This window comes from Cervus canadensis, chromosome 16 (genome assembly GCF_019320065.1).
Source record: "Cervus canadensis isolate Bull #8, Minnesota chromosome 16, ASM1932006v1, whole genome shotgun sequence".
NCBI classification, from domain to species: Eukaryota; Metazoa; Chordata; class Mammalia; order Artiodactyla; family Cervidae; genus Cervus; species Cervus canadensis.
The window spans coordinates 17,904,361-17,931,169 of NC_057401.1; the positions used below are offsets into that span (position 1 = coordinate 17,904,361).

The window sequence follows — 26,809 nt, forward strand, 5'->3', positions numbered from 1 at the left end:
TAGGGGACAGCGGTTCAAACCCTTCACTCCTCAGGGAGAAGCTAGGAGTTGAGGGGTTTCCTCTCAATCGTATGGTACTGTATCAAGGGAGTTTATCATGAGAACATGTCTCAGCCTTTCCTATCTTTTTATTTTAATGTGGGTATTTTCTCATTCATCTGATATATAGGAATTACTCAACTAGTTTCTGGGTTTCTTTCAGAGGGAATTGCTCCATGTAGCTGTATATTCAGTGTCTCTGTGGGAGGAGAGGAACTCAGGAGACTTCCTTATTACCATTTTGGTCAACTTTCTTATTTCCTTTGGAAGCTAGAGCTGGATTAAATGAATTCTTGACCAGAGCTGGATTAAATGAATTCTTGACCTTGATCTAAATATACTTTGAAGTCTACTTGAAAAGCATCATGAATTTTAGCTTATCATTATTAATTTTAAAATATAAGTATGGTGCTCTAAAGTGTTCAAAGCATAGGACTTTGTGTATGAGAAAGTTTGTTAGTTTCTTAAAGATATTCAAGAGAAAGAGAGCAGGGAAATAAATGAAAACTGATAGATTTCTAGAATGTAAGACGTTGTTAGTAATTTCAGAACAAATATAGCAATGTTTCTGGTTCCTGATAAATGGATCCTATTTAAGTTCAATGGATTATAGCTGTTATTCTCAAGAAGCTTTTTTACATTAGCTTTCTCCTGGAAGAGCTTTAGAATAACCAGAAAACTTTAATTCACAAATTATCAATATTCAGTATATTGATAGATTCAGATGAATTTGCCTGCAAAAAAGAAAAAAGCTACCATGGCAAGCCTTTTTAAAATTTTATTATCTATTTACCTATCTTTACTATTTTTTTTGTGTGTAACATTTTTGCTATGCTCCATTTTGCTGTGTTCCCTACTAGCTTTGGTAGATTTCTTAGCATTATATTCTGAAAGCTACAAACTATACCTGGAGGCTTTTAAAAATTAGAAATCGGTCATTTTGTTTTCTTATAACTGTAAAAAGGTCTACTATGGAAAAACACTCAACTTGTCCTAAATAGTTCTTTAATTTATTCAAGTAGAAATAAAATGAAATAGAAGGAATTATTCTCAAATTTGAAATAATATATTGGACTTCAGTTTTTTTTAAATTTATTTTTAATTGAAGGATAATTGCTCCATAATATTGTTTTGTTTTCTGCCATATACCAACATAAATCAGCCGTAGGTGTACATATGTCCCCTCCCTCTTGAACCTCCCTCTCACCTCCCACCCCATCCCACCTCTTTAGATTGTCGCGGAGCCCTGGTTTGAGTTCCCTGAGTCATTCAGCAAATTCCCACCGCCTGTCTCTTTTACATATGGTAATGTGTATATTTCCATGTTACTCTCTCCATTCATCCGACCTTCTCCTCCCACCGGCCCCACCACTGCGCCCGCCCCCCCCGGCCAAATCCATGAGACTCTCTTGGCTTAGAAGTCTATTGAGGGCACATTATCCTCAAGATTTTTTTTTGGTAAAAGTTGAAGTCTGTATTTGACTTATGGACTTCAGTTTTTATGAGAAAATCTTGAGAGTAATGTGCCCTCATAGACTTCTAAGACCAAAGAGTCGAGATATTTCATATTCTTGGTTGAAGGCTTAACTAATATACGTTATCATGAAACATCTAAACATAAACCTAAACTTCTACTTAGAAGTAAGAAAAATAAAGTGAGAGGTGTAAACTTTCTAAAATTTCTTAACAAAGATTCTCTTAAAATTTAAACATTTATGTCTATAAATCAGGTATTTTAGGAAAACAGAAGATTTAAGCAAATTAACTTAAGCTCTAATAGATTTAAAATGCCTCTTATCTCAAGGAAATTCAAGATAGATTTAGTAATCAGAGTTGAAAAACACATAACATATTACTCCCACAATCCCCATCTTTTGAAAGGAACCATCTACATTGGGTGGATATTCTTAGATAGATTTTCAAGTTCAGTTTTACATCCCATAGGCAAAGGAACCACTTTTGCATCTCTTAGAAAATGATTCTGGTTTAGAAGCTTATAATCTAATAGCAAACACACCTCACAATTCTCCTTCCAGTGTTCCCAACCATGTTCACTTCCTTTTAATTACTCTGTAGTTTGTGCCTTGAGCAAAGTATTACACTGTCTTCATATTTGTAAACCATTATTTTCTCCAAGCATTAATCCTTTCTTGGTGAGTGAGACTTACTTAACTGATTTTTTGGCCCCATTTCTGCATTTCCTTCAGCATTTTCTTTGCAAGTGCTAAGGCCATTTATTTGATATACAGATCTATCTCCCAGGGCTAGCAAGACAGAGAAAAGTACTTTATTCCATACCTTGATTTTTCACCTTCAGTATATGTGGTATCATTGTTAATGCAATGAGACCTGGAGGCAAGAGAGATCCCCTGCTTGGAATCAGGGAGATCTAAGAATAGATTCAGGTTCTACCATTAAAAAGCATTAGCATTTTTATGAGCTTTTGCATCTGTATAATAGAGAGGATTACAGCACTTTATGAATTGTTGTGAGTATTAAATTAGTTATGCAAGATGTCTAATAAAGTACCTGGTGTATAGTCAATGCTCAGCAGATACAGTTTGTAATAATAGCAATCACACTGATAGTAATTGATCTAGTTGTTGAACATTCTTCTTTAAATGCATACCTTGGCATATCCTTCCTTTTTGCTTGGAAATTTTCTGCTTGTGAAGTATCTGAATTACAGGATTTTTTTTTTTTTTTTAAAGTAAAGCTTAAGTTGTTTTACCAAGTTGAAAATTACTTTGGCTTACTTTATCTCTCTTTGTACTCATTTAAATTCATTCAGTCTCTTTTTACCTTTACTTTCAAGATTAGGGTGATGTAGAAAATTAATGTTATTACATCTGCCTTTCAAGACTCTACATAAAGATTGAATAAGAGAGAGATGCTCTTGTTTTTCTACTCAGCCCAGTGACATGTTTTCATTTGTCATTGCCCTTTGTCTTCCAGTCATTAGAGAAGCTTTCAATATCCACTGCTTCTGAACATCTGTGAAAAGTATTTTTATATAAAGAATTTCTTGGAGTGCCAAATTTCACAACTATTTATGCATTCATATGTTGTGTTTTCTTTAAGTCATAGAATCCTTTTTACCTTTTAAGTCTTATTCTCTTCTCTGTCTAGCAAATCCCATTCATCTGTTAAAAAGTTAATTTCAAATGCCATGTCTTGAATGAAGATTTCCTGATTATTCCAACCAGAGATTTCTTCTCTGAAATTTTAGCATAACCGTATATTTTATTATTCAGATTTGCTTTTTTGGGAGAAGTAAATGAGTGTCCTATTAGTAATCATAGTGGAACAGTAGTCATCAACTAGAACTCTTGTGGGCCAGCTGGAGTATTGTCACTCAGGTTATTGTCTGAGGACTTGGGACTTTGGACTCAAGTCTGTCTGGCTCCCAATTCTGGTTCTCTGTATGGTGTAGGGAAAACTATTGTGTCCTTCAAAATTCAGTCATTCTTTCTGACAACTGTTTATTGAGCACCTATTAGATGCTCTGCAAATAGTGAGTCATGGTAGCACAAAGATAAATAATACTTATGGTCATTGCCCTCATAAAGCTTGTATCCAGTTTTTATCTACAAAATGGGGCTATATGACACCTTCAATATGAATTGTGAGGAATAAATGAGTTAATATTTATAAAACATTTAGTAGAAGCTCTAGTATATAGGAAGTATTTGGTGGTAACTATGATATCCTTTGTATTTGTCATATGATAATTATTGTATATCTCTGTACAATTGTAAAATTTTTAATATGAGAAGGGATATTTATTAACACTTGTATTTCTTAAGGCATCAGTGTTGTAGCATCTCTCAGGTCATTGTCTGAATGAATTTGTTAAGTGAATCCCACTAAACATCAGGTATTTAACATTTTCCCCCCTCATTTCTCTCTTAATTTTTGTTCCTCTGTTGCTTCTTTCCTGCCCTCTTTGAGTTAAATATTTTAAGAGTGCCATTTTTAGCTTTTATTTATACTCTATCATTATGAATAAATGGCTGTCTATATGTAATTTTTTGATTTCCCTAAGGCTAAAAATATGCACTTTTAACTCATTAGACTCTAATTAGAGTCAATGTTGTACCTTTTACAGTTTCCAAATAGCACCTCACAAATGTAATAACCTTATAACAGTAAATTCAATTTACTCATCCCTTTTTCTTTGTATGATTATTGCCATATTTTTTATTTAAATGTGTATAAAACACAGAGTGATACTGTTCTTGCTTTTAATAGTTAGTGATCTTTCAGTTGTGTATTAAAAGACAACGTGTTCTGTTCTGTTCAGTTGCTAAGTCGTGTCTGACTCTGCGACCTCGTGGAAGATAACATGCCAGGGTCCTCTGTCTTCTACTGTCTCACAGAATTTGTTCATTCATTTCCATTGAGTCAGTGATGCTATCTAACCATCTCATTCTCTGCTATCCCCTTCTCCTTTTGCCTTCCATCTTTTCCAGCATCAGGGTCTTTTCCAATGAGTAGGGTGTTTGCATCAGGTACTCATTTATGTTTACTGGTTGATTGAATGTTTCTAATGCTCTGTATACTTTACTGTAGATATGAATTGCCATCTAGCATCATTTGCCTTCAGTCTTCTGCTTTTCTTACAGCGTAGAGCTGCTGTTGATAAATATTCTTAGTTTTTATTGATCTGAAAGTGCCTTTATTTCATTTTCAGTTTTGAAGACTATTTTTGCTGGGTACAGAATTCCAAGATAACAGATTTTTTTTTTTCCTTTTAGCAATTTAAAGATGCCATTTCATCAGTCTTTTTTTTTTTTTGCCTCCATTGTTTTTGATGAGACTTTGATCATTCTTAACCTTGTCTCACTATGTATCAGTATAATATATGCCTTTTCTCTGGATGCTCTTAAATATTTTCTTTTAAATTTTCATGTTTTGAAGTTTGACTGCAAAGTGCCTGGTTGTGCTTTTCTATGTGATTATACTTTTGGGGATTTGCTAAACTTCTTGGATATGGAAGCTACTGTTTTTCATCAAATTTGAGATGTTTTCAGCAGTTATTCTGTTAAGTATTTTGTCTGACCCATCTCATTATCTTTTCCTGCTGGAATTAGCAGTTATATTTATGTAAGACTACTTGAAATTGCCCTACCTATTCCTGAGGTTCAGTTCATTTTCTTAATCTTTTTCCATCTTCATTTCCCAGGTTGAATGACTCCTACTGACATATTTTAAGTTCTTTTTTTTTTTTTTTTTAACCATCTCCAGTCAGCTATTTAGGCTTAGCCACTAAAATTTTCATTGCAGTTCTAGGATTTCCATTTGGTTCTTCTCTTTCTGTCTAATCATTATATTGCCTTTATTACATAGAGTAATTTTTTCTTTAATCCTTTGACAGTATCTATAATGGCTACTATAAAGTTTTTGTCAGGCCAGATATCTGGGCCATTTGGATTTTGTTTATATTTACTACTTCTTTGGTTATCTGTGTATCACATTTTCCTATTTATTTGTCTAGTGATATTTGATTGACTATGGGAAATTTGGTTGACTCTGGGATATTTGATTGAATATGGGCTTCCCTGATGGCTCAGATGGTAAAGAATCTGCCTGCAGTGCAGGAGACCCAGGTTCAATTCCTGGGTTGGGAAGATCCCCTGGAGAAGGAAATGGCAACCCACTCCAGTATCCTTACCTGGAGAATTCCATGGACAGAGGAGCCTGGTGGGCTACAGTCCATGGGGTTTTAAAGAGTTTGACATGACTGAGTGTTTAACACTACTGCTATGGGAAATTTATGGTAAAGTGTTATAGAACCTCTGGATTCTGTTTTCTTCGGAAAAATGTTTATTCTTATGTGAATTTATTTTGTCAGATTATTGGTTGATCACCTTAAACATGGTTTTATGCTTTTTAGGGCAAATCTCTTGGAAGCCAAAGTTCATCCTGATCCCCTTCAACTTGGCAATATTCAACTTGGCCAGAGAGACATGCCAGGAGAGGTTTTGTTTTAGGCCTTTTGGAGGTCCTAGGACTTACTTTAGAACAGGCCCTCGTATTGGAGTGTACTAACTTCGGTAGCCGAAGGTGTTAATGGAATGTTGATGAAATCTCCCACTCTTATACCACCTGAGCTCCAGTGATGTCCGGCATTATTCTTTCTCCAGCATTACTTGACCTCTAGTATCTCTGTTCTTTCCACTCCATAACATTTGTTAGCTGGTAGGCCTCAGGCGTGCTCATCCTGCAAATTATGGCCCAGATGTCAGCCGCAGACTTATGGAGTACTCCCACTTAGAATTTTTCTCTGCATAACTGTTACTCTCTAGGATCCTGCCTGATAGTTCCAGCCACTTCAGCACCCTGAAGCCTGTCTCTACCTTCTCAGCTCAATATGACTTCTGTGCCTATTTTTGATTAGTAGTTTGTAACTTAGAACACATGCTGCCTACCTTAATTTTTTTTGTAATTTGAATTAACTTTTGATCAGAGACTAATATATTCACATGGAAAAAATTCAAACATTGCAGAAGAATATATATATGGAAAAATCTCCCTTCTAACCTAGTAGCATAATTCCTCTCCCCAGAAATGAGAGATATTACTAGTTTCTTTCTGTACTCTTTGAGAGATACTATGTATCTTGAGAAAAAATAAGAGGGACTATATATATATAGCATATATATATATAATATGTATTTATGTTATATCCTCTAATTTTATTAGTGCATATACTAATATATATCTTGTTAATATATATTATATATATAATATCTTCTTTTTCTTATGTAAGTGGTTTATATATATATATACATATATATATATACACACAATTTTCTGTACCTTATATTTTCTCCACTTCATTTGTAAATCTTGGAAGCTATATATATAAATTCATAATTTCTCCATTCTCTTAGAGCCTCCATTATATTCATTGGCATAAGTGTACCATAAATTATCTCACTAAATTCTATTTATTATTATTTTCTTTGGCTATTAGAGTACTCCATGAACTACTTTGAATACACCACTTGATACAAGCCAGGATATCTGTAGGATAAACTCATAAATGTGCAGTTGCTATCTCAAAAGATACGCACATGTGTTATTTAGGTAAATTGCCAAGTTTTCTTCCATAGTGTGTGTACTCCCACCAACGCTGTGTCAGAGGGATGCTGATATTTATACTGTGCCTCCAGTGTTCATTTTCTCTATGATACATCTGCAAATCGGCTTCTGCTTTTTATTCTTGTGTTTTATTTTGAATAAATCAGTTAATAATGTTTTGGTGGTTAACTTACCTGTTTTTCGTCATAACATGAGATGAGCAGCAGTGATTTATGCAAATTGGAGGTGGGGTTATTATTACTGCTGTGGGTCATCTCCTTAATATCCTAGGGCACATACTAGCTGATCATTTCCATTTTGATAGTGTAATTTTGTTTCCATTTGGTCAGTGATTTGCAGAGAATTCTCCTTTTTTTGTGCTTTAAAAATATGGATAGAGCATATGCTAGCTTGTTCCCCATTCTGAACTGGATTGTGTCTTCCAAATGCATAGTCCAAATTTATTAATACTTTATGGAATCATGTCCTTTGAGCTTTCTAGCTTCTTTTCTTTTTTTTTTTTTTTCTTTGCTAGTCTTGTTCCTCTGAATTTGAGAAATGAAGGGTGTCTGGTACAAAGTTTAGCTATTCATTGAAAATTCTACATCATTCCCTTTTTGTGGAAAAAGTAACTGTCTTAGAATTTTTCTACTTTCTGGGATATAAAATTGTGTTAGGTATTTCAGATGTCTGAGTTTTCAGATTCCTTGTCTCTTTGCAGTCTACTAGAAGAGCAAATTGTGAATTAATTGCTGTGAAATATAACAAAAACCTATCTCTAATATTAGCATCTGTTTTTACTTTCTATCCAATAAATTTTAATATTGGAACTCCCCCCACTCCAACCCCAGCATTCACCTTAAACCCCGTCTATGTAAATATCATAGACAAAGAAATTTTGCATTTGTATTTTCCTATGTCTGTCAGTATTTTAGTGCTGCATGGTGTCATTACCGGGTTGTAATGTAATATACCTAAGGAATGGACATTGAAAATACCCCAGTAAATTTTTTTTCTTCTTGGTAACTGCTTTCTAAAAAATTTTCTTTGTATTCCAAAGCTTGTTCCCTCCACTGCATGTGGAGATTCCTGTTGCTAACTGTTTTGACTCCATATTTTTCTGTCAAATAGCCTTACTGACCTATTGTACAAAGTTATTATGCAAGTCTGTAACCGAATGACTTAAGATCTGCAAATAAATATAGTTGATTTTTCCACTGAGAAACAAGTATGTTACCTACTTTGGAGAACGCATTAATGCACACTACTGGCATTCACTAGGCTTTAGGCTTAGATTTGTTAGAGGAAATAAAAATAATAAAATGAGGAGTCTGGTTTTCACTCTCAAGGAGTGTAATGGTTGAGAACACAGGATTTGAAATCAAGCAGACAGACATAGCCTGGACAATCTTGGATGACACATAGGCATCTTAAATTTGGATTTGTGTAGGTCAGTTCATCTTGATTTGGGGATATGATCTCAGGTAGGCGAGTGCAGGCCATCGTGTGGGATAACTCCCTACCTGGATTTAGTGTAATTTGATTACAACTATGTTCCATAAGAGGCACTCACTTTGTTTCTTGGTTATTCGTTATTGTCAGTATTTACAACACTTACAACAGAGCATTCAAAAAATTGTTACAATTGGTTTATATGAGCATCCCACAGGGTTAAGTGACACGTGAACTGCCTCATGGTCTTGTTGTACCAACAGAAATAGATTCCAGATTATTTTTCATTCTCCCTGAAAGCAATGCCTCCACTGATCTTTAACTTAAATATAATCATGACTATTCCAGGGAGAATTTTTGTTATAGTCCCAGGTTATATTTACCTGTATTTGTACATGTTTATGTATGTGTGTATATATATATATATATATTTTTAAAGTGGCTTTATTTCTGAGGGACAATGTATATCTCAATAATATGTAAATTTGAACCCATAAAATTACTCAGTGAAACAAAATTTCATTTTTATGATTATTATTTCCATTCTTTATCTAGGGAGAGAGATTGACATACAAGATCTAACTAAACAATATAAAAGCAACTGAGAGACAAAATGCTGTGACATATAATTGATATGATGTGGAAAACCAGGGACTGCTCAGGATCCAGAAGTTTGGTTTGGGAAGTTTCTTTGAGGAGATTAGTCTTAAAGTGGCTGCTAGCACATGTGAGAGACAAGGACGGCCAGCAGGGCATGTGCTGTGAACTATGACCCCTTCTCCTTAATTTTCAGAGGGGAGAAATTATAACTCCCCTTAGAAAATTAGAAAAAAAAAGTACCTGAAATTAGTTAATTGTAAATCATAGGTCAGAGTACCCTTTTTCTCTCGAGCTGCATAAAACAAGATTGACAAAGTAAACTCTTAACTCCAATAAAGCAGCTGGAAAAATCAAGAATTTCCTTCTGAGTTAGGAGATGCCTACACTGGATGGTGTGTTTCATTCTTCTGAAGGATGGTTATATTAGGATCATTTTTTATTGTGGGATTTAATGCAGAACTGAGACAATCCAACCTAAGACCTCATGATACTTGTACCAAATTGAAGTTCTTCAGCTGTTTTCTCCAAATAATTTTTTTTTAATTAAAATAAACCATCCTGAAATCCTCTTATATTCTCAGCTTTCTGAATTTATGAGAATAGGCTATTACTTTGATTTCTTTGGAATCTGATTTTATGCAGGTGAGAAAAATGATTAGGCTTCATGCATAGTGTAAAACGCACATTGCATCCTTTTTACTAAAAATTACTGCTGTATGCCTGATTCTGTGTAGTTATCCTAAGTCTGTCCTTCCTTCCTTTTTCTCATGTAATTACTCTCATCTTCAAAAAATGAAAGTCTCTGGAAGCCCCTTTATGTGTCAGTATTTTTGGGACCACTATAAAATGCAGAGCAATATCAATGCAAAAGATGTTTTTCTTTCAAGATTGGAAAGAAGATTGACTTACATGAAAGTAGATGTTATGTTCGAACTTTTTCTGCTTGTAGGTCTGTTGAGGTAATATTGTAGTATATTGCTCTCTAAAAATCCTGAGGGTTTTTGAATCTGTGATATAATAAAACAAGGCTGTAACAGTCATCAGGAATATAGTCTGGGAAGAATGTCCAGGAGTACATAAAACTGGTCATGGTATGAAAATGAAGCTTGTGAGCTCAGCTGGCAAGGGGAAGAAGTTGCTTGCATTTATTAAATACACTAGGTTCATGAATTACACATGCATTCCATACTTGATGCTTCATAATGTAGTTAAAAGCATGATTTCAGATTCACACTGAGGTGGACTTTAATTCTGGTATCATGACTTAATGACTGCATAGGCTTAAGCAACTCCATCTGTAGCCCTGCCTCGGTTTCCTCAGCTTTGAAAAGTATTGGATACCTACCTCACTTAGTTGTTATAAGGGTTATATGAAATAATACTATAGCCTTTGGCAAATAGATAAATATATCAGAATAGCTAGCTGTTGTTATTAGAGAGTGGATTACCTATTTTAAATAAACAGGATAATTAACATGAAATTAACATAAAAACAATTTTTTTAGAAGATGATTCAGCGTGTACTTTAAGACCTTGGAGTGCCTCACAGTCATCATTGGATATTTAATGATTTTTGTACTTTGCTAAGACCAGTAATGGAATTGTGAGTGACAGACTTCTGCTGTAAGTATCTACGACAGTATTTAAAACAGGCAGAGCTTTGGAAAACATTTCTGTCTTCTGGAAAATAGTACAAATCACTCGTCATCCTAGACAGTGATACAGAAATGCAGAAAAAGGACAAAAATGAGATGAGGTGAAACCCAGGCACTACATGAAAATATTTGCGACTGCCCAAATGTATCCAGATGGAGCAAGGCTCTCCGGAAAGGCCTTGACTAATTTTCCATGTCTTCTGGACTGTACTTACCAACTGTGTACCAATAGATCTATAAAGGAGATGCATTTTGGGGTAAAGAGGAACAACAAAATTGATTGAGGTGAGTCTTTCATGGCTGCATTCCTCCTAACATCTTTGTTTTCATTGCTCCACTTGTAAGGTGGAAATGAGAAATATTACTTTTCCAGTGTTATTGGGAGACGTGCTAGTATTTTACCGATTGTGCAAGTGAATCTAGCCAAGCAGGTGAAAACCTCAAGGAAGACAAAACAAACAAAAGCAAGCCAGGGTTTACCCTGGCTCCTTCACTGGAGTAAAAATATTTAGCTAAAAAGAAATAGTTTGATAGTTTCTGTTTCATTAAGTCAGCCAGTTAATTCTAATATAATTTGCCTCACAGAATCGTTAAGTAGTGAACATGGACAGTGTTATATGCTTACTGGTTACATGTAACATGTTACTGGTTACATGTAACCAGTGTTACATGTTTACATGAACCAACCCCCTCCTGGTGGTTGACTGAATGGTGTTGGAATAAACTGTGTATCTTTGTAGAGATTTTTCTGTAGGAAAGGTGGAAAATATCTAGATAATCACTTACTGCTCTTGCAGGGGGGAGAAAACTATCTTTCTAATTAATTTCAGTCACATTTTTCTTCATTTAGGTCTGATTTTTAATTCCCTGATTTGTTGCTGATCTTTAACATCATCATTTTACTCTTTCTGAACTGAGTGGTTTGGATTGAACTAAAATTTTCAGAAATAACATTAAAATTTGAAATTACTTGCTTTTGGTATGAAATAAATGCCTCCACTGAATTTCCTTTTATGTAAGTATCACTTTCCTATGTTGTGACTTTTTGGTTTTATATAATAACTGAAATAATGATGCTAATATTGATGATAATGAAATTCAGTCAGTTCAGTTCAGTCACTCAGTCATGTCTGACTCTTTGTGACCCCATGGACTGCAGCACACCAGGCTTCCCTGTCCATCACCATCTCCAGGAGCTTGCTCAAACTCATGTCCGGTGAGTTAGTGATGCCATTTAACCATCTCATCCTCCATCATCCCCTTTTTCTCCTGCCTTCAATCTTTTCCAGCATCAGGGTCTTTTCCAATGAGTCAGTTCTTCATATCAGGTAGCCAAAGTTTTGGAGCTTCAGCTTCAGCATCAGTCCTTCTAGTGAATATTCAGGACTGATTTCCTGTAGGGTTGACTGGTTTGATCTCCTTTCAATCCAAGGGACTCTCAAGAGTCTTCTCCAACACCACAGTTCAAAAGCATCAATTTTTTGATGTTCAGCTTTCTTTATGGTCCAACTCTCACATCTATTGGAGAAGGCAATGGCAGCTGACTCCAGTACTCTTGCCTGGAGAATCCCATGGACGGAGGAGCCTGGTAGGCTGCAGTCCATGGGGTCGCTAAGAGTCAGACACGACTGAGCAGCTTCACTTTCACTTTTCACTTTCATACATTGGAGAAGGAAACGGCAACCCACTCCAGTGTTCTTGCCTGGAGAATCCCAGGGGCGGGGGAACCTGGTAGGCTGCTGTCTATGGTGTCTCACAGAGTCAGACATGACTGAAGCGACTTAGCAGCAGCAGCAGTAGCTCACATCTATACATGACTACTGGAAAAACCATAGCTTTGACTAGACAGACCTTTGTTGGCAAGGTCTGACAATAATGAAATTAGCTAACACTTATGTGGTGTGTTCTCTTGTGATTTGACTTTCTTCTGTTATCTTCTACAGCTCTGTTAATAGTGTATGTGAGAGTCCAGGGTAGTTCTAGTCCTTAAAGAATTTTCTGCTTAAGCTAGTCTTCTAGTCCATTTTCCCTTTAAACACCATAACTTACTTGGTCTAACTATGAGTTGTTAACTGTCTTCAGATAGATTTTTCACAGCAAATGAAAAATGGACACTTCTAGAAATTATATATTTATTTTATATAATTTTTAAAGGTTACTTTCCATTTACAGTTACTGTAAAATATTTGCAACATTCTCCATTGTTATATTCCCCATATATCATTACATGTACTAGTTTATTGAACATTTAGAATCAAGATATGTGATATCATACAATATTTGCCTTTGTCAGTCTGACTTATTTCATTTAGCTTAATGCCCTGAAAGTCCATCCATATTGCTGCAAATGGCAAAATTTCTTTCTTTTTTTATGATTGGATAGTATTCCATTGTATAAATATACCCCATCTTCTTTATCTATTTGTCTGTCGGTGGACAGTTAGGCTGCTTCCATATATTGGCATTTATAGGCTTCTGTGAACATTGGGGTGCATGTATCTTTTAAAATTAGTGGTTTTGGTTTTCTTTTCAGATATATAACCAAGAGTAGAATTGTTGGGGTTATTTGATAGTCCTATTTTTAGTTGTTTTGGGAAAACTTCATACAGTTTTCCACAGTGGCTATACCAGTTTACATTCCCAACAACAGTGGAGGAGGGTTTCCTTTTCTCCACATCCTCACCAACATTTATTATTTGTAGACTTTTTGATGATAGCAATTCTAGCAGATGTGAGATGGTATCTCTTTGTGATTTTGATTTGCATTTCCCTGATGATTAGCAGTGTTGAGCATCTTTTCAGTGCCTATTGGCCATCTGCATTTCTTCTTTGGAAAAAATGTCTCTTCAAGTCTTCTCTTCATTTTTAAATTGGGTTGTTTGTTTTTTTATGTGGAGTTGTTATGAGCTATCTATATATGTTGGATATTAACCTTTATCAGTTATATCATTTGAAAATATTTTCTCCCATTCTATAGGGTGTCTTTTCATTTTGTTCATGGGTTCCTTTGCTGTGCAAAATCTTTTAGTTCAATTAGGTCTCACTTATTTATTTTTGCTTTTATTTCCTTTACTTTAGGAAACATATTTAAAAAAATAACTGCTGCAATTTATGTTAAAGAATGTTCTGCTTATGTTTTCCTGTAAGAGTTTTATAGTGTCTGGTCTTACATTTAGGTATTTAATCCAGTTTGAGTTTTTTGTCTAAGGTATTAGAGAATGTTCTAATTCCATTCTCTTGCATGTAACTGTCCATTTTCCTAGCACCACTTACTGAAGAGACTGTCTTTTCTCCACAGTATATTCTTGCTTCCTTTGTTTGTGATTAATTGACTGTGAATTTGTGGGTTTATTTCTGGGCTTTCTATCCTGTTCCATTGATCTTTATTTCCATTTTTTGTGCCAGTACCATAGTGTTTTGATAACTGTAGCTTTGTAATATAGTCTAAAGTCAGGGAGATTTATTTATCCAGCTCCTTTCTTCTTTCTCAAGATTGCTCTGGTTGTTCAAGGTTTTTTGTGTTTCCATATGGATTGTAAAATTTTTTGTTTTAGTTCTGTGAAAAATGCCATTGGTAATTTGATAGAGATTGCATTGAATCTGTAGACTGCCTTGGCTGGTATGGTCATTTTAAGAGTATGGATTCTTTCAATCCAAGAACATGGTATATCTAGTATATCTTTCTAGCTCTGTGCGTCATCTTCAATTTCTTTCACTTGTGTTTTATAGTTTTTGGAGCACAAGTCTTCTGCCTCCTTAGAGGCAGGTAGGTGATGGTAAATGGGATTGTTCCCTTAATTTCTCTTTCTAATAGTTCATTGTTAAAATACAGAAATGCAACAGATTTCTGTATATTAGTTTTGTACTTGCACTTTACCAAATTTTTTGATAAGCTCTAGTAGTTTTCTGGTGGCATCTTTAGGATTTTCTTTATATAATATCATGTTATCTGCAAATAGTGACAGTTTTACTTCTTCCTTTCCAATTTGGGTATATTCTATTTCTTTTTCTTGTCCGACTGCTATGACTAGGACTTTCAAAATATGTTGAATAAGCAATAGTGAGAGTGAGCATCTTTGTATTGGTCCTAACCTTAGAGGAAATGCCTTCAGCTTTTTACCATTGATCTTAGCTGTGGGTTTGTCATATATGGGCTTTATTATGTAGAGGTATGTTCCCTCTATGCCTACTTTCTGGAGAGTTTTTTCTAAAATCATAAATGGATATTAAATTTTATTAAAAGCTTTTCTGCATCTATTGAGATGATCATGAAGTTTTTATTCTTTAATTTGTTATTGTAGTTTATTACATTTATTGATTTGTGGATATTGAAAGACCCTTGAATCCCTTGGATGATATTAATATATCTTTTATTAGTCATGAAGATTAAACCATTATAAGTTTTATTAAACCTAGAGCCATTGTAACTTTAAAAAGTTACAATTTGAAAAGTTTTTTGATTTTTTGTCCACTGCAGCAGTTAATAGCTCATTTCTCATTTTCTGTGGTCTGGGTTCAAGTATCAGTTCCTCCATTTATTAGCTGCAAAATTGACCCAAGACAAATTATTCCACTTTCTGACACTTTCTGAGTTCAGTGTTCTCATATAAAAAAACGGGAGTAATAATGGTAACTACTTTATGTGATTGGTGAGAAGATTAAAGGAGTCCTTTATTTGCAAAGCAGCAAGAACAGTGCCTCCCCCATGATAGGTGCCTTGTGGTTTTAAGTATACACTTAATGATGCTCACTGCCATCATGTTAAAAGGAAGTCTGGACTGAGAGTGATGAGGCAAAACCTGCATTGGTCAAGCACTCAAACATATGGCGGCTCTGTCACTCAAGGGATGTGTCAGTTCATCACTTTGTTTAACCTGACACTTCCTTCTTATACATGGGGAAGAGATTCAGAGTGATGGATTTTTTAATTTTTTTTTTTTTTTTGGTGCCAGAACCAGAGTGATGGATTCTTATTGTTGTTCTGAGGATTGAATGAGATGATATGTGTAAAGTACTTGTAATGGGTCAGAGATTTCTCTCCCACCACATCTGGATGGGCAGAGAACATGTAGCTCCTTAATTTTGATTTTCACTCATGTGATCTTCCTCCTCAGCAAACTCTTGCTGATTAGAAGGAAAATTAATCGAATGTCCAAGTTGTTTTAAATAGTAGTCTGCCATATTGATTTTAGATAAAGCTCTGTGTCTGGGAAAAAGTGTTCAGACTTTCAGCTCTCTCTGTGCCAGGCTCTTCTGGCCTCCTCTTTAAGATGAGATGCAAGTTTATGGGGAAGGTGAGGGGCTGAGGCAGTCTTGGTGGGAGGGAGGAGTCCACAGCTCTAGTTAATGGGGTTCACTGCCCACTTGTTTCCCCACCTGTCGCATGGTCCACTGGCATTCTTGACTAAGATCTGAGCTGGTGTAACAAGGACCCTGGTGTCTTTGGGATTGATTAGGATCTGGCAGTCTCCATGGCATCATCTTATTCTCAGTGGTATCACAGGCCTTCTGCAACCCCACCCCATTTCAGGAGCAGAGGCCAGTTGCTCCTGAATGGACTCTTCACAGCCAGCCTTTGCTAGTGCACCGTCTCATTCCTCTCCAGGCTGGCATGCTGACTCTAAGTTCAGCTGCTTTCTAATTTCTACCCATGGGGAGCTGAGAACCCTGGGATCCCAGCCCTACCACGGTGTTTCCCCTTAGGCAACCAAGAAAGTGTAAAAGTGTTAGTTGCTCAGGCATGTCTGACTCTTTGTGACCCCACGGGCTGTATCCTGCCAGGCTCCTCTGTCCATGGATTTCTCCAGGCAAGAATACTGGAGAGGGTAGCCGTTTCCTTCTCCAGAGGATCTTCGTGACCCAAATTGGTGCTCAGAAAAAACTACACTCTGAGCTGTCTGTCTGCCTAACTGCCTCCGCATGGACTTTGGAGTGGGGCAACCTGACAGGTGATGTTTTTCTAGAACCCCGAGCAGGAACAGGGTTAGAACCCTCATTCCTCTGACTTTCCCAGGTCTACACAACACATTCCAGCCACTTCACTCCTTCCCCTGCTTTTCCTCCCCTCAAATCCCCTGGGATGAGGATGAGGATGGGATTTCCTCTCTCTCTTCTGTGTCACATCTTTTCTTCACTGTGGGGAGAATTCTTCAAGTCTTTCTACGTGGAAGGTGATACAGACATTTAAAAATTCTTTCTTGAGAAAGTGTATTAGTAAGCCTTGCATAAGACCAATTTTGAGTGCCAGATTTTCCTTCTTTCTGTCTCATGCTTGGGCTCAGGAGTGTCCGACTTTCTGTGACCCCATGGATTGTAGCCCACCAGGCTCCTCTGTCCATGGGAATTTTCGGGCAAGAATCCTGGAGTGGGTTGGCATTTCCTACTCCAGGGGATCTTCCCTTCCCAGGGATCAAACCTGCGTTTCCTGTGCCTCCTGCATTGGCAGGTGGATTCTTTATCACTGAGCCATCTGGAAAGCCCTCTTTCTGTCCTAAGGATACTTTTTATTTGAAAGGCAAGAGAATAACACAGCAATATTTTCTAAAATATTAATCCAAAGTAAGCACATAGTCAACATAAACTTTACTCTGATGACGATGATGATTAAGTAACTATTAGCACAGCGTAGTTGCTATTTACATTGCTTTTACCTTTGGATGACTTGCAGTTTCGGAGACCACACTCTTGGCATTGTGACACACCAGCTCCACCTCTTATGGCTTTTAGCTCTTCCTGCTTTCTCCTCTATCTGTCTGGACAGATAGGCCTTCCTGTTCTTGGAACATGCGGTGATCTTTCTTGGGGCTTTTGGAAGTGCTGTTTCCTCACTCAAAACCCTGCTCTTGTAGTTTTCCCCAGCATCTCCTTATCTTTAGGATCTACCTCAACTGCTACCTGTTTGCTAATTTTCCTGGGTCTTCTCTGGCCACCCTCACCAGAGTGGCCACCCTGCTTCTACTTAATGTCTGTTGTATCCTCCTCCTCATTTCCTTTCCTGTATTTGTCATATTTTTAAATGTTTAGACATTTGTTATCTGTCTCCTTCACTAGAATATAAGCTTTGAAATGACATGGACTGTATCTCTTATTCTGGGTTACAGCCAGAGCTTAGCAGAGGGCCTGGCACATACAAGTGTGAAATGTTAGTTGCTCAGTCATGCCCAGAACTTTAAAACCCCGTGGACTGTAGCCCTCCAGGCTCCTCTGTCCAAGGAATTCTCCAGGCAAGAATACTAGAGTGGGTTGCCATTCCCTTCTCCAGGGGATCTTTTCACCCTAGGGATTTAACTCAGGTCTCCCACATTGCAGGCAGATTCTTTACCATTTGAGCCACAAGGGAAGTTCCATACAAAGAGAGCAGTAAATGGTTATTGAATGTGTGAATAGGTGATTGAATAGTAACCAGTTTTAGATATAAGGAATCATTATTATTGTTAACACTGGTGACATGGATGTGCATGAAAGAAGCATGCCTTTTAAGCACAGAAATAAGATAAATAAGATTTCTGTATTTTTATATGTACAATGTCATTGTGACAGTGGGTCCCTCTATCTTTATTATTTTGCTTTATAAGGCTGGTAAGAGGAGGGGGTGGCTAGCACTGCCTTCCAAACAAGATTAGAAATCTTTTGAAGGGAGATGTCATGACTCATCTTTCTCGTACATCTTTTAGATGTTTAGTTGTTCAATACATGCATGCCCCAAGGTTATATGTGGTGTTAGTGGGAGATGGGTGAGAGAGGAAATTACATGCCATCATCTTCTGTGTGATTAAACTGGGAAGGCTTCAAAGAGAAGGCAGTATTCTAGAAATTATATGATTGATAGAAGGAAAGCCACACATTTATTTTATGGATGAAGGGTGATTGTCAAATTGTGAGCTGATGAGTCCAGAGTTTCTGCTAGCCATTGATTTCTTAGGCAGAAATTTTCACTTAAACAGAGAGTTTTAGGGTATAAACAAGTGGAGTGTGTGTGTTAGTCACTCAGTTGTGTCCAACTCTTTGTGACCCCATGGACTGTAGCCCACCAGGCTCCTCTGTCCATGGAATTCTCCATGGCAAGAATACTGGAGTGGGTTGCCATTTCATTCTCCAGGGGATCTTCCCAACCCAGGGATTGAACCTGGGTCTCCTGCATTGCAGGCAGACTCTCTACCGACTGAGCTACAGGGAAGACCTCCACAAATAAGTGGAAATGACTCATTTAAGGAATTAAATATGTAAGCCTCCACAGAGAAAGATCAGAGGTGGGAATGGAGCAAAAGGATTGTTTCAGAGACCATCGCTGTGTAACAAATTACCTCAAAACTTAGCTGCTAGAAACAACCATTTTCTTACACTCACCTGAAGGCTATGGGCCAAGAAGTCAGGACACAGTGGGGCCAGGGCCACGGTTTGCTGGCGTGTCTGGTGACCATGGCCCCATGGAACCCCTCTGTGTGGGTTTCTTACAGCCTGGTGGTGGAAGGGGTGTCAGGCACCGCCCTGGAACTCAGGCCCCCACATACACCCACTCCCATAGAGGGGGCACATGGCCTTCCCTGGCTGACCACGGAGACCACACAGCCTCACTTCCCTGTCTTCTCTGGGCCACACAGCCTCCCCAGACTCAAGGGAAGGGAACAGAGACCCCACCTATTGATGGGAAGGGTATCTAAAGATTTTGGAACCATGTTTTAAGCTACTCCAAGAATACAGGACTTGCCTGTAGCTCAGATGGTAAAGAATCTGCCTGCAGTGCAGGAGACCAGAGTTTGATCCCCGGGTTGGGAAGATCCTCTGGAGAAGGGCATGGCAATCCACTCCAGTATTCTTGCCTGGAGAATCCCATAGACAAAGGAGCCCGGTGGGCTACAGTCCATGAGGTCGCAAAGAGTCAGACACGACTGAGCGATTAACACACACACACACACACACACACACACACACACACACACACACACACACACACACACACACACACACACACACACACACACACACACACACACACACACACGAATAAAGGAATGAAATTTCAGAATTTTGTTCTTGGGATGAGAAGATAGGCTTGTGACTGTGCTCTGGATCCAGGTTATGTTTGCTGTGCACACACTCTGACCTTTGATGGCTTCTTGGGTTTAGTTAGAGCTCTTTTTGAGGATCTTCCAAGAGAAAAATTTCCTTCCTTAACTTTGATGTGCTCAGGGGCTGTGAACTGGATGACAGGTGCTTGAAATCTTGGTGGTTGTGATAAAGCAGGTGGAGGAACTCATATATATTATACAAGCCCCTTACCAGGGAGGGAGTAGCTGCTCATGAGAACCTTCCCAAACACTGACTCTCCTTCTCCACTCTAGCCCATACTGTTTAGCCTCCTCTCTTTCCATCACATGTCTCCCCCTGGCCTTTTTCATTCCTTATTTCCAGTTCCAGTTGGCATCTCATTTTGCCCACTGCTCTCAGTTCTTAGAGTGAGCAGACCTTACCAGGCTGAGTTTAGGGTACTTTTTTTTTAACCAGCCACTGGGAAGCAGATTGAAAACTCTGAACTCACTTTTACTGCCATTCATTTCAACATAATTTATGAGAGATAGAAGGAATGGGTATTAGCTAATTGTGCCACGTAGTCTATTTTCTCAAGAATGCTTATTTTTATTAACACAGCAGATAGAAAGAAAATGAGATTAATCTTCATCAAACAGCCTGCCAAAGTAAAGCTGAGAGTACTAAGCAGCCAGGAATGAAGTAAAGAACTGCAATCACGTTATTGCTATTTTGGGATTTTGCATTAAGCTCCCACACAATAATCAAATAGTGGAGTACAATCATCAATTTTGCCCAGAATTTAGGAATGTGGCAGCTATGTTGGGGTACATTTACAGGAAAATCATGAGCTCAAATGGAATTTGTGGCGGACTATATATCAATTTACGATCAGGATAGACAGTATTAGAAACTCTAGACTTTACCCATTAATCACTGTAGATGTGGCATCTCAAAGAGAGAAGAGTTATGACTGATATAAATAGCACATTGAGAGTTTTTGCTTTAGATAGAGAAAACAGTTGAAGGAGCGTGGGATAGCACCTTCATTGTGTCCAGTCCCTCTTCTTTTTCCTTTTAGTTTTAAAATTAACTTTTCATATAAGAGTCCTATACTTGAAATGTTTAGACATGGACATTTTAAAAGGAAGATACATACATAGCCACTTTGGACCCACTGTTGACAGGTGGTAGGAATGGGGTAAATGTGTTTATTTATTTACTTATGCCTGCGATGGGTTTTCATTGCTGTGTGCGGGCTTTCTCTAATTGTGGTGAGCAGGGACTACTCTCTAGTTGCGATATGCAGGCCTCTCATTGCGGTGGCTTCTCATTGTAGAGCAAGGACTCTAGGGCTCATGGGCTCAGTAATTGTGGCATGTGGGCTTAGTTGCTCCACAGCATGTGGGATCTTCCTGGACCAGAGACTGAACCCATGTCCCCTGCATTGGCAGGTGAATTCTTAACCACTGGACCACAGGGGAGGTCCTAGAAATGGAGTAAATTTGGATGGGGATGCTTACCAATTATTTTGGCACTAATATTAAATTTCATTTTGTTGGTATTTTGATTCAGGAAGCAATGTCTTGATTCTTTTCCTCGCTGATGGTAATGGCATTTTTTTGTCCTTTGTTAACAATGAAATTATAGAAAAGAAAGTAAAATGTGCAAGATGATCTATTGCATGAAGAGCCACTTCAAGCCCATCTGTTGGAAAGAATAAGGAACCTCAATAGGTGAAGCTGGTGCTGTGAGGAGAAAGTGGGATGTGGTGGAAAGTGCCTAGGCTTTAAAGCCCAATTTACTTTTGAATTCATATTCTACTAGTGTTTCTTGAGCTAGATACTTAACTTCAGTAATCTGTAACCTCTATGTTGAGAATAATAATCACTAACTGGTGAGGATGTTATAGAGAAGACAGGTTAAGCTAGAGGTTACAAACGCTAGTTCTTCCTTTTCTTGGGACAGTTGGACAATCAAGTTAAACATTGTTGCCTAGTTTTGATGGGATGACCACTTAAGCTAGGGATACCAGTCACTATGTCCTACTCTTGGCAAGCTTTATATGTTTTCATTGTTTTGCTGCAACTCCTCAAACCTTATCTGCCGACAGTTTATTAGGGATGATAGCTGAGATGTTAGCTAAGTTTAATTGAAAGAGCATGGGGTGTGTGTCAGGAGACTTTTATTGTTCTTCCATCATGTGACCTGGGGAAGAGGGCTTTCTCTTTGACCTCTAATTTCCTCCTTTGTAAAAAGATGGCTCAGAGGTTCCAAAGTCCCTTTACTTTCTCTTGTTCCTGATGGTCGTCCAGGTCCTACCTGAAGAAATCCCAGAATTGGAGAGAGGAAGAACATTACAGACTAACTGGTCTCTTTCCAACATGACCCAGGCCCTCTTGTGGTCATGCTTCTGGGTGGTTAAGGATCTGTCAAGAAACGAGAACATCAAGTTACTGATCCTTGCTCTGTCCTCCATAGATCAACTTTCCTCCATCAGTTCCTCTAGAACTGTATTGTCTTATGTGGTTGCCACCAGCTGCATGTGGCTTTGTACAGTACTTAAAATGAACTAAATTTAAAAATCTAGTTCCTCAGCCACTCAACCCCATTTCAAGTGCTTAGTAGCCGTGGGTGGCTGCTGTCCTTGGCTGAGTAGACACAGAAAGAATATTTCCGTCATCACGGAAGGTTCTGTTGGTTCTGGAGCAGAATGCTGCCCTAGAAGCCCCATGTCTCTGAAATTGCATTCAGCGACCTGCCATCAGAGAGTTTTGATTGTCACTCAGGGAGAGGCAATGCAACCCCAAGGGAAGTTCTCCAATATTAATTACACTCAAGTTAACAAACTCATTGTTCCCAGTAAAAGGATCATTACTCAACATTCATAACTCTCAGCCAGGGACTCAACAGGCTTTCACCGAACTCCACCCACTTCCTGTGGACTAGTTAAGTGAGGAATGAAGGGGGCCCTGCCTTCACATAAATATGTATATAGACAGACAAAAGAGAATGGAATGACAGGGGGTATTTGCACACAAAATATTGCTGTTCAGACTGTAGGAACCAGAAAATCTCTAGAATTTTTTTTTTTTTTTTTAATATCCATGGAAAATTGCAGACAAATTAAATAGAATGACCAGGTCACAGCAAAATTCTTTGCCATTTATATATTAATATTGTCATTGCAAACCTAAGTGTCATTGAGTTCCAAACTAAATAAAGGTTTTATGAAATGGTTTGTCTCATCCAACTTTAAAAAGATAAAACATTTACTGTCAGCCAAGCACCGTGCTCTCTGCTTCATCTGCTTTTTCTTATTTGAGTTTCCTGATAATCCCCCGAACCAACCAAGGTCACCCATGCAGCTGTGGAGAGAGGGCCCTAGGAAGCAGATGAAGGCACAGGCTGTGGAGGAGGGCAGACTGGGTTCTAGTCCCACTCTTACCACTTACTAAACTTGGGACTTGGGCGCTTAAGCTTCTATTCTCTCTATTCTCCCTGTCTGTAACATGGGGCATACAGACATCTATTTCATATGATTATTGTGAAGGTTGAATCAGAGAAGGCAAGGCTTAGTGTAATACTTGGTGCACAGCATGTGAATAAAGGGGGCAGGGGTCATCGTTTCAATCCCTATAACAGTACACTGTGTACATATCCAACGTTCAGCAACTGTTCATGGAATAGATAGATGGATGGGAAACAGAGGCCCCATTTTCCCTCATCTGCAGAACACTTCCTGGAAGGACAGGTGGTCATTTAAGTGGAAGGACTTGAGGGAGGCCAAAACCCTCTTATTCAACCCGAGATATCTTCCCAGTGGCCATGGCAGCTGTCTTGAAGGTTTAGCTCACCCCATTTATCACTCACCCTATTTGGGCTTTCCTGGTGGCTCAGCAGTGAAGACCCTGCCTGCAGTGCAGGTAGCTGAAGGAGACACGGATTCGATCTCTGGGTCGGGACGATCCCCTGGAGGGGGGCATGGCAACCCCCTCCAGTATTCCTGCCTGGAGAATCCCATGGACAGAGGAGCCTGGCGGGCTACAAGTCAAGGGGTTGCAAAGAGTCGGACACGACTGAAGCGACTTAGCACATTTCCCATTTAGCTAATAGTCTCTGTCAAAAGCAACGTCACTTCAGAGCTGGGGTACACAAACACTAAGGTGTTGTGTGCCTTGGTTCTGGTCCAGCTACAGAGGCTCCCATCTAAGGCAGTGCTGTGTATTCGAAAGAGCTCTGGCCTGGGAGTCAGGGTCTGGCCTCCAGACATGCCACCAGTGTTACTTACCATCTGGCATGACATCCCTGGGCCTCAGGGCCATGGTTTCTTATTAATTAAATGGAGGATTAGAGTAGATTTCCTGTCAATGGTTTGATTTGTAATTCTATAAGTGTGACAGTAAGCTGGTAAGTTTTTGTGGTGAGGCATGGGCAGTTTTGGGTTGGTGAGGCTCAGAGGGTGGCACTATAGGGACTATAAGGAAAGGGAACAGGGAAAGTGGAAGTCGTTCAGTCGTGTCTGGCTCTTTGCGACCCCATGGACTCTACAGTCCATGGAATTCTCCAGGCCAGAATACTGGAGTGGGTAGCCTTTCCCTTCTCCATGGGATCTTCCCAACCCAGGGATTGAACCCAGGTCTCCGACATTGCAGGTGGATTTTTTTACCAGCTGAGCCACAAGGGAAGCCCAAGAATACTGGAGTGGGTAGCCTATCCCTTCTCCAGCACATCTTCCTGACCCAGGAATTGATCCAGGGTCTCCTGCCTTGCAAGCGGATTCTTTACCAACTGAGCTATTAGGGAAGGAACAGGGAGCAGTTATCAAATATGGTCATGGAGGGCCTGCTTATGAGGGCACTAGGGACATACCATGAAGGTGAAGAGGGATTCACAATGATGGTTTTAAGATGATAACGTTGTCTGAGTTCAATCTGATTTGTAAATATCACTTAGGAGTTTTACTAGATGTGGAGCATCAACAAAAGATCACCCACCCTGTGGGCCTGGACTGAAGCCCCACTACTGTGATCGTCAGCCCTGGGTACTGTTATGCCATGAGGGCTTGTGTGTTATATTATGGAGAATTGCTGCAGGCCCCAAGGCATGACTGTCAACGGCGTTGGAGCCGTGGATTGCCAGGAAGCTCTGGGCCTGGAGAGACTGGCTTGGCCCACGGCAGTTAAGAATGAAGCAGCGCTTTGTGGCTGTAGGTGTTCCAGGGAGCAGGAGTGGAGTGATCCGTTGTTGAGTACCTTGCACGTGCCAGGCCCCACAGTGGATGTTTCCATATGCTGTCTCATGTAAACCTCATGGCGGCTCTGTGCGGTGGAGATTATTGCCTTTATGACGCTGGTGAGAAAGAGACTCAGGGGAAAGTTGTAGAACTGAGATTTGACCATAAGAGCTCTAGACGGTCAAATCGATACTTTTCCCCCCAAGTATGGCACACAACCTCCAGGATGTTCTGCAGATATTACTTGCTTGTTAGAGTTTAGTGTTCTTTGCCTACGGGCATCATGGATGAAATTATTGTTCTCACGTTATTGCTATTTCCAGGCTTTTGTGGTACAAAAGAAAAGGTCACCACTGTGGCCTCCTCAGCATCCACCAAGGGTCTGAAGTCATTACGTAGTTGTATTTTCCAGCTGTTGGGGTTCCAGTGTAAGCTTTTCTCCTTTTTTTTTTTTTTTTTAACACTTGGTTGATGAGGAGTTGAGTTTTGTGCTTTCTCCTATGACTCTGAGAACTCATGTTTAGGTTTTATTGAGATTCATTTCTAGTGTTTTGAAAGGTTAACAAAAACTCTGGCAGTTCTCTGGGTTTCTTATAAGATGTGGCTGGGGCAAGGGCAGAGTGTTGTCAGTTTATTGAGCCAGACGTGTCTGCTGATTAAGGTAGACACTACAAACAGGTTCTGTAACAAGCAACACCTTCCTGGAGGCTGGGCAGCCTGGTGGGGTCTCTGCAGGTTTGGAGTTTCCTGGGAAGTGCCTGTTAAGACAAAGAATTAGCCAGTGCTCACGTTTAGCATATTGATCCCTAGGCTGGGGACAGAGAGGCTGCTGAGAACCCTGCATTGCCCTTGATCGATGCTGAGCGGTACCTTCATCTGCAACTGATTATCAACACAGGGCCTCTAGCTGCCCAGTGGTTTTGACACGAGAAACATGTAGGCTCTGTTTTTCGTCTTAAGGGAAGGACTGTGTGCTTGCTCCAGGGGCTGTATTATTAAGAGTTTGGTGCTTCAACAGTTAAGTAAACTGAAGGAAGATGTTCTTGAAACACCGTCTTTTTTAGTTTTATCATTATTTGTCCTTTGTGTCTTTGGATTTTTCATTATGAACTATGTCACACATTCAAGAGTTTGTATCATGTAGCTTAAAGCCTAATAATGAAGTAAGCCTCTCTGAATCCACTACTTACTTCTGGAATATAAGCCCTTCCCCTTTTGCATTCTCCTCCTCAGAACCACTTTTTTGAAATTTGTGTTTATCATGTCCTTGCTTTTCTTGACAGTTTTACTGCATATGATAGTTTATTAAGTAATTTTCATCTATTTAAAGTAGAGCTTTTGTATAAATAAAGTCCTGTGAACCCCATAGCAGTTATCCTGTTTACAAAGACTAGTTCTATTTTAAAATAGCTTAGAATGCCTTTGTCCCAGATGCTGTGTTGTGATGTTGCCATGAAGAAATTTGTGCATTTAATAGTCTTCACCCCTCTACCCACAATATCACATAACTCTCACTTTTAGTTCCATGAATGAATACATTTTACATTAGGATATTACAACAAGGAATTTATATGTCATTAAATACATTTGGGGTTTGATAAGAATCTACATTTAAGAATAGTGGGAAACTAATGAAAGACTTTTGAACCATATTCTCATCCTGTTCTGCTTTCCCATTCTGCATTCTTCTGTAGTGAGTGAGATTCTGGGGACA

At 38.7% G+C, this 26,809-nt stretch overlaps 1 protein-coding gene and 1 non-coding gene across 2 annotated transcripts in view; one reads left to right on the forward strand and one right to left on the reverse strand.

The window, feature by feature from the left end:
* Window positions 1-26,809, forward strand: part of PDE4D (phosphodiesterase 4D) — a 1,564,543-nt gene that overhangs the window by 56,987 nt on the left and 1,480,747 nt on the right. The gene's annotated exons all lie outside the window — the stretch shown is intronic.
* Window positions 18,936-19,008, reverse strand: TRNAC-GCA. The gene has a single exon. It is a non-coding gene; the product is annotated as a tRNA-Cys (tRNA).